Here is a 13,287-nt window from a genome sequence, read left to right on the forward strand (position 1 = left end):
CTTTCCAGACACACTGGGGGGATTTAACAATGTGTCTCAGGTTCCACCAGTCTCTGGCTGGAAAACACTAGTCTTTTGCTGCACCAGATTTATCATGGTCATTCTGGTGCAGGATAAGACTTTAGACCTACTTTTAATTGGTCTAAACTGTGCGCCAGAATTTGGGTGCATGGACGATTTCCCACAAGCCACTGCCCTTTCTTGTGAAGCCCATATCCCGAAAGTCACGCCCCCTCAGCCGACAAGTCTGGAAAGTGCCAAAAAAAGACCTCAAAGTCTTGATAACTGTGGTGCAATGGTGGCATTTTTGGAGCAAAACCACCAGAATTGTGGCGTTAGTAAATCCCCTCCCACTGTTCCTGCTTCAATATAATCTGTTATTTTACAGAAAATTCAATTCACAAATAAAGAAGAAAATGGGTACAAGCAAAGGTCTCAGATTAGTTGGTGTATATGTGTTTATTAATTTTGCTATTGTATTTTATTTTCTTACAATCCCTGTAAGAGACTTAAACATGTGATTATCTGCATGTACCATATAATCCAATATTTCTGTATTACAGTATATGGAATTGTTACGCCATAGACGTTCTGAAAGAGGAATGCTATCTCGATCTCCACACAAGAGGATCCATTGCCTTGCTTATACTTTCTATGAAAATAAGCCCTCAGATGAAGGGATCTAATTCGATCTAATTAAGGGTTTATGGACGGGATTGGAGATTGCTACACATACAGTTCCTGAGTTGGCACCATCTTTACACGGATGTATATGGTGGCTGTTGTAAATTGGTTACACATTGTTTTTTTAAATTGACATAAATTGAAATAAATAACATTTTTAATTTAGTAGAAAAAACGATAATAAACAGAAAAAACAATATTAGTGGCATAGTGCATTTTTTGTAGTGTTCATTTTACAGGACTAAAAAAATATTTTGGAGGCATGAATTATTAATACCAATTATATGTGTAATTTTATATGATAAATAGGAAAGTTTATTTTTTATTAGGGTTTATCTTTTTAGGACCTGCAACACCTGTGTTGGTGTCATCCTATGTTCGTGGTATAATTCTGTGGAGGCGCTGATTGTACCATTGTATCTTTGCACCATACCCATCTCTTTCCTGTAGTATTAACTCTGGTGCATAATTAGTTAACCTGCTGTAATTAACAGCTTCTCACACTAACCATCGGCCCCTCTGTTGTTTGGAGTTCTGGCCTATAGCGATCACATAAGAGTCCTGCCCACCATTCTTAGGAGGCTGGTGAAAATGCTTTTTAGGTAGCTCTATACCCATTTGTTCATTGTGTTTCTGGTATTGCGACCTTGACTGTTGTTCAGACCTCTCTACCGTTTTTGTGATTTTGTACTTCATATGCTTTCTCTTTTGTGACCTTGCTTTAGAGACCATTCATATCTGTTTGTATTGTTTTGTTCTTGTGTACATGTTTTACACATAAGCATAGGAAGGGACGAACAGCCATTGTTTAAGTAAAACTTTGCTTCAAGTAAAAAGGAATGACAAGAATGTTTTGTTCGGATTTAGGGTTCACTATCTTGTCCTTGTTTCTGTGCCTGGTCCCCCTCCATACAGTGCCACAAGGACACCTGAAAATACTTCTGTATTGCAGTATATTGTGGTTTGCAGAATTGGACTATTCAGCTGGGCCTAACAGAAATCACAATGAGCTAGCATGGAGGACATTCTTATGGCTTTGACTCTCATAGCAACTTGTTAACACCCCACGATCCTGTTCCAGTGGCTTTCAGCTGCCCTGCTCTTAGGAGCTAATCTGGTGGAATCTGTCAGAAATCTGTCCATGGATATTTCATAAATACCTGAGACATGTGGATCCCACCTCTGAGGTGATATCAGAATGGGGTTCTGATACACATGCACAGAAACTCTCCATTCAGGTATACAAGAGTATATATGTGTTTTCACCTTTTTCATAAACATGAATGGAGAGTGTATGTGCATGTGCAGTAAACACTATAATTGCTTGGTTTGCAGGGTAGACTGTGCTGAATAGGTGCAACTATCATGTATTTATGACATCTCAGGTGCAGATATAATGAAAACCTGGGAACACTCCTTTAAGGTTGATGTATTAAAATATATTTTCTTTAGATGCAGTGGAGTATTGCATATTATTTTAACACCCATATATGAATGAATATTGTAAAAACATGCCAATTCATTGGTAATCTATTCTAATAATGAAGTGGTACATGCATATGTCAATTCATTCTTTATCAGCAAAGTGATAGCTCATGCTTGCTCTATTATTGACAGCCCATGTATGATGAAGGCCTTTGCAATACAGTAGCCTTGGTGTCCACTTTTTTTCTCCGGGACAAATGAACATGACATGATATGGCATACCAAAGAATATACAGACCCCAGTGTATATCTATAACTTTGGGTAAATACCTTTCTGTTTTTTGGTTAAATATGTATATATGTATATGAAGAAACATATCGCTATATTTCTTTTTGACTAAACCAGATAGTGAAACTATGACCTTTTTCTTATCAGTTTTTGTTATCTGTTTTCTAGGCATGATAAGTACACGGAGGAATAGATAAGCTGTGACATCATGAATTGTCAATAGTAGATGCAATGATTGTCTTCTATAGAGGTGTTATTTTCTATTGTAATCCTATCTGTCTTGTGTGTGATGCAAATGATGAATCTGCTGTGATGTAACTGCTGCACCGAATCCATTAAAAAATTAGCAAGTACCAGCCTGCTATTGGACTTTAGGCTCCTATTCACATTAGATCAAAATTGCACACACCTGCTGATTTTGGTGGTTCAACTGACCACCTAATGTGTTTGTGGCCTCTCTAGTTCCTCACAAGTCTCCTTAGCCAGCAGATGTTGGGGGAGATAAAGATTGGGCTGATTGAAATTCAGCTGCCTGATCTTTTTGTTCTTTTGAGTTAAAACACTGATGGAGGTGTCTGGCAGTAACTCTCTCCATTAGATACATGTGCACGTTGAGGTGAATTTTATGAATGTGCTATAGGACTCAAGTCAATGCCACTTGGATCACTTGTGTATCCTGGGACTTGTGTATCCTGGGACTGGCAGTAGCAAGGTTTGATTAAGTTAGGGTATATCCCAACTGCAAAGAGGCAGTTTACACTTTCGTGACTATTTTAAATAAAGATAGCGAAATGTAACACTAAAAAATAAATAAAAAAATCATCAAAAACTATAATTTTTTTTTTCTAAAATTGTAGCTTTAATATGTATGTATGATGACATATTACCTTCAAGCATAATTTTTGCCAGATTCATGTTTAGCTTGAAAACTGAAAACATTTCACTGTATTCACTATAAAAACAATAACCATCTATATCTTTTGTTATATATTATTTTATCGCAACTATGCAGATTGACATGGGATAGATAGTAGGTGAATAAAAGCAAAGTGTGAATAAAGTGCACAGTGTATACTAAAGCCGGCGTGATATGTTACGTTGGTTTCTTGATGCTTCAATGGATTTTCCTCAGTCTCATTGCTCTAATATTTTTTTTTCCCTCTCTTGAACTAGAATGAAGCTCTTGTCAAATTCTTTACCAGAAACATCTGACTATCATATCCTTGTACTGGAAGGCAACAATCTGCTTCCCTCTTGCTGCAAGTTAACACTCATCAGTTTCTATTCCATGTCGACAACTTGACAAGCTAATTCAGCACAGTCATAAGATCTGGATTCTCTAGGTAGTTCCGTACAGAAACACGGCAGCAAAATATACCATCACTTTTATTAAGACTAACATTTCAACACTTTTCAGATCTGCAAGATTATTTGTACAGATGGAGAGTTCTACACTTCTCCGATGTGCAGTGCTACATACAATATAGTCATTTCATATAATACCGTAGTTATTTATAAGCGACAATGTACTTGTAATGTAATACAATTAAAGACGCACTCCAGGATTTTTTCTTTCTTAATTTTTTTTCTTTTTTTAGAAATTAAATAGTCTAAAACATTTTTTCTAATAAGGCTTAATTGGGAAATTATTTTATTTATTCTGAAAATGTATAAATAAATTGAAAACTGGGTAATACCATCCCCTTGTCTGTCACTTAGAAGAAATTATATGGACACAATCCACATAAAATGACCCATCACTAGCTGAAGGGAAAACATGGCTGAGTCTAAGTAGTATTTTTTGTATCAGGGGGTCTAGGAAGCAGAGGTCAGACTGAGGCTGAGGAGATGTGGGATCAAGTATTGATTTTGTTTTCAAGGAGATACCAATATTAACTAATTTGTTATTATGGTAGTATTGACATATTCTGACAGCTATAACTTTTTTAATTTGGTATGTAAGGTGTCATTTTTACGGGATCAAAATGGGGGGGGGGGGGGGTCTAATGCAGGTTCTACTATTATAGCTATGGGAGCCTTTGAGAGGCTGTCCCGGCTGTCATAGCAACTGATTGCAATTTTCCCTGATAAAATCTTGAGGGGCAACTATGTAATCCATGCCCCATTTAGATGCCTGCATGTTAAAGGGAACCTGTGACCAGTTTCTGGCTCCCCCATATCCCCATAGAGAATAGTGTACACATTACCAAAGAGTCTTTATAGTAAAACTGTCTTTTTCCCGAAAAAGATAAGTTACATAAAAGTATACCTTTCTGTATGCAGAGCTATGTCCCTAGTCCCATGTGAGTGGCCAGTGAGGAGTTATTCTCCCCCTACCCACCTTTGGGAAACCATTCCATCATGCTTGATTTCAAATAAAAAAAAACTCCTATGCCCCCATATCCACTCCCATGGGACTAGGGACACAGCTCTGCATACAGAAAGGTAATCTGTGATCTAACTTATCTTTTTTTATTTAAATGACTGTTTTACTATAAAAATTCTTTAGCAATTTATACAATATTCTCTATGGTGACATGGGAGAGGCAGAAAGAGGGTCTGAAAAAATACTGGTGTATAAATGAAAATTTGGCCTTGCTAATTGTCACTATTTTGCCACCCATAAAATTTAAATTAAAATGTTGTACAGTTCCTGAAATGGTATCATGAAGATACCAGTTGGTCTCACAAAAAATACACAGCTCTGTTCACTAAAGTATAAAAGGATATGGGTGTCAAATTATAGTGTGTACCTCTATTTATATACACCATGACCCCTTTTACCCCAACCCAATATAATATATGTGCCTCCTATGACCCCACTCCTTCACAAAAAAACATAGATCATAAAATCATAAAATCCCTCAGCCCACACTAATAAGAATATTAAGCTCTGTGTTCACACAACTCCATACAATAAAGCTGCATTCACACAAATGTATGAGGTACGTTTATACGGCCACAAATTTGCGGCCTTGTATACGCCCCCCCCCCTATAGCTGTCTCACTGTACCGTGCCATGGCCGCAAAAAAATAGAGCATTCTGTAAAAATGGCTGTGCAGCTCTATGTATTTTCTATGGAGAGGGGAGGGGTGAATTTTTTAGCCCAAAGGCCCAGATTTACTAAAGCCCCTTACCAGTTTGCTATTGGACTTTGCATGTTCTTTCATGTGCAAAATACTTGCACAGGTATTTAAGAAGTGCCCGAGACACATTTGTGGCGCACTTTGCACTATACCCAATGTGACACAAAATTCTGCACTGAAATGGGCGTTCCTGTGCTTAGTTGGCCCGTGCACTACATTTCTCATGCAAAGTCCGACAGAATTGTGTTGCAAGCCCTCGGAGCATTGCAGGGGGCACCAGAGTCTTGCAGAATGGGCGCCACAAATCATGAATCGCTGCACACCACACAGGCAAACTGCACATAACTGCCAGAAGAGGAAACTGCCTGCTGTGCCTGCTGTGGGGGAATGATGGAAGGTAACAGGCTTTTTTTGCTTAATACCAGCAACAGAAGGAGAAGAGTCCTCCAACCAATGGGGAACAGGGGGCCACAGTATGAGGAGGATGAAGGACAAGAGGGCACAGTCTGAGGAGAATGGAGTATAGGAGGACACAGTATGAGGGGTGGAGGAAAGGGGCCAAAATATAAGGCATATGGAGGCCAGGGGGCCACAGTATGAAGAGGATGGAGGACAGGAGGCCACAATGAGGGAGGATGGAGGACAGTTGCTACAATATGAGGCGGATGGAGGACAGGGGGTCACAGTGTGAGGAGGATGGAGGACAGTTGCCACAATATGAGGGAGGTTGATGAACAGTGGCCACAATGGGAAGAGGAGGAAGAAAGGGGCCACTTTGTTGGAGAGAGGGGCTACAATTTTAGGGAGTGAGTAGGAGTACAGAAAGCAGGGAATTATTATTATAGGGAGATAAATAAAAGTGGAGCATCAAATGTAAAGGTAGGATAAAATTAAAGAGGGTGTATTATATGTTTCTAAATTGTATTATTGGTCAGTATATGGGTCCATAAGGGGCTGGCCACATGAAGGGGACATTATACTTTGCTTGCGGGTGGGGCAATGGGTGATCAATGGGCATTGGTGTAGGTGCGTGTCATTTTTCTCTACAGCTTTCTATCTTTGCAATGGGAAGAGTAAAAGCATTGTCCGTATGATTATAAAAAGGGTCTTCAGCATCTGGTATTTGGCCCTATGCATTTCAATAGGGATCATGATCAATATGAGAAATAGCCCATGGATTGCTGTGGCTTAGTTTTTGGAAAAAAGTAGACCCTTTTTTGATAGTGGATTACCCCTTTAGTTTGTTCATATACAGTTTGTGGAAGGGAAGAGCATAGTACAATTAAAACAAATGTTATCATTTTTAAAGGTAAATATTTTCCTATAAATTACAAATCTGAAGCAATTGATTATTGGTGTTAAGCAAACCCGTCCAGGTTCAGGAATTTGGCAGAAGATTGGTTCTAGTACCTGAACTTGACCTTAAACCGAACCCCATTAAAATCAATAGGGACTTTATGACCTCAAATTGACTGTGAAACAAGGGTAGTAAGGGGTAGAGGGCTGCAAAATGGGGGGTAATGACAGGGGAATTGTCCTGAGAAGAATTGGAAAGTGCTATAAGGTGCTACGGCAGTTACTGTCACTGCGCTTTAAGATGTTATGGGTATACACACACAGTTACTGTCACTGCACTATAAGACAGTATGGGTAAACCCCACACAGTTATTGTCACTTCACTATAAGACACTATGGGTATATGCATGAATTTAAGGGCACTTTGCTATAAGATGCTATGGGTATATGGGTATCTGTCCCTCAATATAGCAGCCTCCCTTTCTACCTATCTGCCCTGAAAAGGGCAATAAATAGATATTTCCCTGCCTGATTGTGCCAGAGCAACCTCTGCCTAGCTCTCTCCTGGCTGTAATGGTGCTGGGACATTTGACCCCACACCTTATATAGTGGGGTCATCTGTCCCGCCTGGCCAGTTACAGCCACGGCCAAACTGGACATGTCGTGGTGGCTAGGGGCTAAAAGCGAATGTTCGGCATGGACCCAAACAGTACAGATTAGATTTGCTCAACACTGTTGATTATAAATCCTACAAATGTACAGTGTGGTGCAAATTTGTACTTCATTTTTTACAGAAATAATGTTGAAATGATAAGTGAATTATCTGTTCTGACTTTTAGCAGTCTAAAAGCTCCCATGGGCAGTATTTAGACACATTTACAATAAAGATTTTTGGAAAATGCCATTACTTGTAAATCAGAACAAATATGTTAATGTGAGATATCCAGCTGTTATGGCAAAAGGCAGAAGAACTTTTTTTTTCATGTTTGCAATCTAATATTCGCTTACATACAGTCTATGCAAGAGTTAAAATCAGCACTACTTTTTAATCAGAAGGCAATGCATTATAATCAAGAAAGGACCGTGAGTTGGTGTCTTTTTTTTTGCATAAGATATTCTGCTTCACAACAGGGGGCCCTACCCTGATGTGTCTGGAAGAAAAAGGAGCCGTGTCTCATACATCAGATTGTCAGATGCTCAATGAGATTGAATCATGTACCATTAGACAATCACAATCAATGTGTAGGACTATTGTACACAAGTCTTACTATGTTTATGTGGATTTTACTGAGAAATATGTAGGGATAAAATGAAACAGGTAAAAGTGAGAAAAAAAGGAGAATTTATCTATATATTCTTATCACTAAATGAAAGAAACATGTAAAGATAGATAGCTAGATAAATAATATCTTTCAATTAGCAGTATTATATGTATTATGCTTGTGTGTGTTTACTGTAGTGTTCTTCTTGGTATATAAAACAATAAAAAATGTGTCACTGAAAAAAGTTTAAGTTGTGCGACATCATAATGTCTTGATATGTTGCCACTGCAGTCAATCACTTCTTTAGAGAAGACATTTCCATACCATTAAGATCAGGGGCATAAATAGAATCAATTGGGCTACAAAGCAAAAGTTTTGGCAGGGGCCCCCCAAACTGTACGTTGTGGTGTGCAAATAGAATGGCCAACACAATGTACAGTTACAACTCCATTAAAAGTAATTTACATCCCCTTAATGGCGTCACATAGTATAAAGTCCCCCATCGTATTGTTTTATTATTTTAATAATATATATTATGTTTTTTAAGATCTCTGCTTTCTGCCATTTATTATTTACTCCCAGTGGATAAATGGACTTGGAGTTGCGAAAGAATAACAGCAAGAGGAGATGTAGAAAACTACAATTAAAAGGAGAAATAATATTGAAAATATTACAAAAATTAAGCATTTATTTGATGAAACTAGAAAAAATAGACTTGGTTTTATTCCTCTGTAAGTATTCATTAGGAAGATTCCCAACATATCCTTATAATGGAGGGATACAGCATATCCCATTGCATGCTCATCTATTCAAATACATCCTCAAGTTCAGCACCGCTACTCTGAAAGTTAGAGAAAGAGCGAGTATCAGCATCAGCCATGGATTTTCTGCTGCCGATGTTCAAGATGTCTATATATGATGGCAGTTTCATAACTGAGGAATTACACTGGGTGTATGGTCAATGGAGTGCGCCATACAGTGACACCTCTCTCCTCTGAATGTATAACACCTTTTAGCTGGATGAAATACTGCAGACTAAGACACTTTTTCATTCTGTCTAATGAGAAGACGGTGCCCCAAAAGATACAACCATCTACCAGTATATGTCTCTGGACACGTTCAGAGTGTATGTCATTTGATTTCAAGGTGTACATCAAGGTGTAGATCAATTTATGAAATATCGGCTTGTACTAGAATATTTTTTAGCACATGTAAATAATTCCAATGTTCACTGCCTTACATATCGAGCTCATAGAAGTCCAGGAAGCTAAGAAGAAAGAAAGTAATGCAGCTAAAGTGTGTATGTAGGGGCTATCAGCTTGGAGTTGAAGGCAAATGCCAGAACTTCCATAGATGTGAAAGGAGAGAGCTACAATTGTTCTGCCACCTTTCCGCACAGAGTGGCTATGGCATCAGGCCAGATGGTGGACATTGTAGGGCCACATTTTTATTAAGAAACTGTGGGTGCCAAATTTATTAACAGTAATATTCTTAATATTAAAGGAATAATCCCACTTTGGCAAATTAATGTTATTGTTTGTATGATGAAAAATGATACCATTTCCAATATACTTCCTGTATCAATTCCTCACTGTTTTCTAGATCTCTGCGTGCTGTCATTCTATAGAAAGCTTCTATGTCTACTTCCTGTGGACAGAAATCTGACCATGGCCACATAGGTGCGGGACTCGTTATTATCATAGAAAGTAATCAGAGCTGCGTGTTATAACAAACTGTGCACCTGTGTGACTATGGTCAGATTTCTGTCTACAGGAAATAAACAATAAAGCTTCCTATAGGATGACAGCAAGCAGAGATCTAGAAAATTGTGGCAAATTGACACTGAATGTGTATTAACTTTTCGTTATTCAAACAATATCAATTACTTGCTGAAATGGGAATACCCCTTTAATATAGTTGGTGCGTATTAGAGCAATCCATTCAACACAAGTGTAAATCTATGGCAGCCATGAGTTGGTGTAGATTAGTGCTATGGTCTAGATGCTGTTAATCTGTCATGAGTCTATACCCCTCCAGTTACATCCTGGTCTGTCTATATTTCAAACTGTTGCAAAAAAAGACATTGAAACAGGAATTCATGGGATTAAAAACTCCCCACAGTACATGCTGAAATGAAAGAAACATCATAAGGAACATACCATACTCCAGTTCTTTATTATATATGAACGATGAAGAGCTGGAAATAAGAATTTCCTTTATTTAAAAAATATAATACAGGCAGTCCCCGGGTTACGTACAAGATAGGTTCCATAGGTTTGTTCTTAAGTTGAATTTGTATGTAAGTTGAAACTGTATATTTTATAATTGTAGATCCAGACAAAAAATGTTTTTTTTGCCCCAGTGACAATTGGAGTTTCAAAATTTTATGCTGTAATGGAACCAAGGATTATCAATAAAGATTCATTACAGACACCTTACAGCATTGCAGTCTGGGAGCAAAGTAAAGCATCCAAAGAGCTTCACCAGAGGTTACAGTGGGCAGAGGTCGCTCTGTTACTAGGGGTTGTCTGTAAGTCGGGTGTCCTTAAGTAGAGGACCGCCTATATTTTTTTAAAATGCATATATTTTTCAACAGATTAATTAACTTTATAAAATATACTTGGATATTGGAAAATCTAGCTTAGGATGTAAAACCTGGTTTTGAAAATACATTTTAGGTGTTTTTTTTTTTTTGACTTGGTGTAAAGTTTTACCTTTTTGGCAGCTGCCCTGCTTCATGGGCTGTCCCTACAGCATTATCTAAACCTATAGTCTGGTGACAGACAATTACAGGCTTCTAGAGACATAACCCTAAATTCTATCCATGAGTGGTAGGACTTGTTTTATGGCCACCTTATTTCTTCTTCATTGTGCTCTCTTGTGTTTTGACCCTGGCTCTTTATTGCATACTTGGTTTTATGCCACCTGCCACCTCTCATTACCATTGCTACTCTTGTACTGTCTGGATCAATTACCAGTCTATTGTGCTGACATTGCTACTGTTGCCTGCTTCTTTCTGCATTACTTTATGGCTGGAGCCTGAGATTGCTACAAAGCTGGATCACTTTAAGCCCATGTAGTAAACATTGAAGTGAAACAAAAGAAAAATGTATTTCTTGGAATTTTGGAATTTCTTGCATATTTAAAGTCTGTGATGGAAAATGCTTTGCCCCTGCCGTACTAGTGATGCCACTGTACAGTCAAGCTTTCTGCCTTCTAAAGATAACAGAGTACTGCAGGTAAGATGTTACAGCTTTAGCTGAGAGCAGTTTACATTTTTTTCTCTCATCAAATTTTGTCTCAGCTGAGCCCTTAGGCAAAATGATAACCAGAAATTAATTTTTTTGAAGACATTTGTATAATAACCCAATTTCTAGATGCCTAAACATCCTATCTTTTCTCAGGCTTCTCCATTCAAAAGCTGTAATGTAATACTTTTTGATAAACTAGTATGTTGTTAAGTATACTCAATCCCTCAAACACTAAACAGTTAAAAAGAGTAAAAATATATTGCACTATTATTGTAGATCTCCCGCAGGCAGTATAAAATGTATAAATGGTATTAGTATTACAGAAGGGTACTTTAGTTTCCTTTTATAGTAGGTCCATGATTTGTGGCTTCAGTTAGCATATTTCCAAAATTAAGTAAATATTACTGCTAAAGCTTTTGTATGTTCCTGAAGATTTACATGGTAGCTCAGTGATTAAAAGGGGTTGTCTGGGGAAAAAAATGTTGACAGCAATGGGGGCATTTCTTTAAAGGGGGCTCTGCTGTGGACATATCTGTAAAGTGGGCTCTGCTGTGGACATATCTGTAAAGTGGGCTCTGCTGTGGACATATCTGTAAAGTGGGTTCTGATGTTGACATTTTATTAAAGGGGAGCTCTGTTGTGATCATTTCATTAAAGGGGTCTTATGCTGGGGAAATTTCATTAAAGGGGAGCTCTGTTGTGGACATGTCATTAATGGAGTGCAGCTGCTGCTGGGCATTTTATTAGAGTAGGGGCTGTATTTCCATCCCCAGGATGTATCATCAAGTTAATAACTTTCCCAGTTTTTTTGTGCTAAAATTAGGAGTATTGCCTTATATGTGAGTATTTACAGTATGAGGGGGAGTTCAGCTGCTCCTACACTGTCTGGGACATCTGGTCTGGACGGTAGTCGGGGCGGATGGTTCCATGCAGTTAGGGAATGTGATTGGCTTTCCTAAAAAGATGTGTTATAAGAACAGGTTTGAAGTTCATCATTAAATGACCTTTATGAACAGTACAAGATTAAGGATATAGAGTAGAACTTAAATAGGACCTGTCAGGCAAAATAAACCTTCTAGGAGCACTTACTAAAGTAAGAAGCTCCCTATCCCTTCCCCAGTTATAGCAGTGTTAAACCACTAGCTACATATCGATAAGCTGGGAAACACTGCAGCACATAGCCGTCCACCTACAGTAGTCCGGCGTATTCTCCTCAGTTTCTGCCCCAGACCGACACTTTCATACCTGCTTCCAGCGGTGACTGCCAGGCTCCATGCTGCAGTCACTGACTCCTTGGACCTCCCCCTCATGAATCCGCCGGACCTCTGTTATCTTGGTCCGACATTCGGACGGCTATGTACTGCAGTGTTTCCTAGCTTATCAGTATGTTCTGATAACGCTAGTGATTTAACACTGCTATTACTGGCGAGCTGCTTACTTTAGTAAGTGCTCCTAGAAGGTTTATTTAGCCTGACATGTCCTCTTTAAGCCCTAACATGCCGGGCATATATTTGTTTGGAAGCTGGGGGGTGGCCTAGTCATGTGAACAGCCCAGTGCCCATTGGACACTTAGTGGTTAACAGCAAATATTTAAGTGTAGGTTCACACGAAGGTATTCTGTGTTAAAGGGAGTCTGCCACATATTTTGTCTCCCCCGAACCATTAACACTGCATTGTAGGTGTAAGAATAGGTCTTGGACATACCTTTATATACATGCTTGTATAGATGCACTGTGAAGAAGTAGGCAGTGCATAATGAGATTGCATTATAAATGGAAATTTATAAGAGGTGCAGCTGTCAGATCCACTATATACAAGTAAACCCTAGATCTAGTGTTTATTCTTACGCCTTCGATGCAGTGGTGATGGTTTGGTGGGGACAAAACCTGCAAATGATTCCTTAAATTGGTGTTCACTCTCTAAGCACAATTCTAACAGATTTTCAAAGTCAGTCATTTGCTTACCAATTAAAGCTGCTTAAAAGAAATCTATC

General features: G+C 38.5%; 1 long non-coding RNA gene across 6 annotated transcripts in view; it reads left to right on the forward strand.

Annotated features, from left to right (window-relative positions):
- The window catches only part of LOC140121835 (uncharacterized), a 35,970-nt gene extending 27,704 nt beyond the window's left edge, over positions 1-8,266 (forward strand). The window contains exons 4-6 of one of the 6 annotated variants that reach the window (XR_011854198.1): positions 564-2,431; positions 2,567-2,648; positions 3,572-8,266. This is a non-coding gene — a long non-coding RNA (uncharacterized lncRNA). Of the gene's footprint in view, positions 1-563 lie in introns of all 6 variants that reach the window. The other 5 variants (XR_011854196.1, XR_011854197.1, XR_011854195.1 and 2 more) reach the window with 5 other exon arrangements.
- The last annotated feature ends 5,021 nt before the right edge of the window (positions 8,267-13,287 follow it).

The sequence above is a fragment of the Engystomops pustulosus genome, chromosome 3 (assembly GCF_040894005.1).
Source record: "Engystomops pustulosus chromosome 3, aEngPut4.maternal, whole genome shotgun sequence".
Classification (NCBI taxonomy): domain Eukaryota; kingdom Metazoa; phylum Chordata; class Amphibia; order Anura; family Leptodactylidae; genus Engystomops; species Engystomops pustulosus.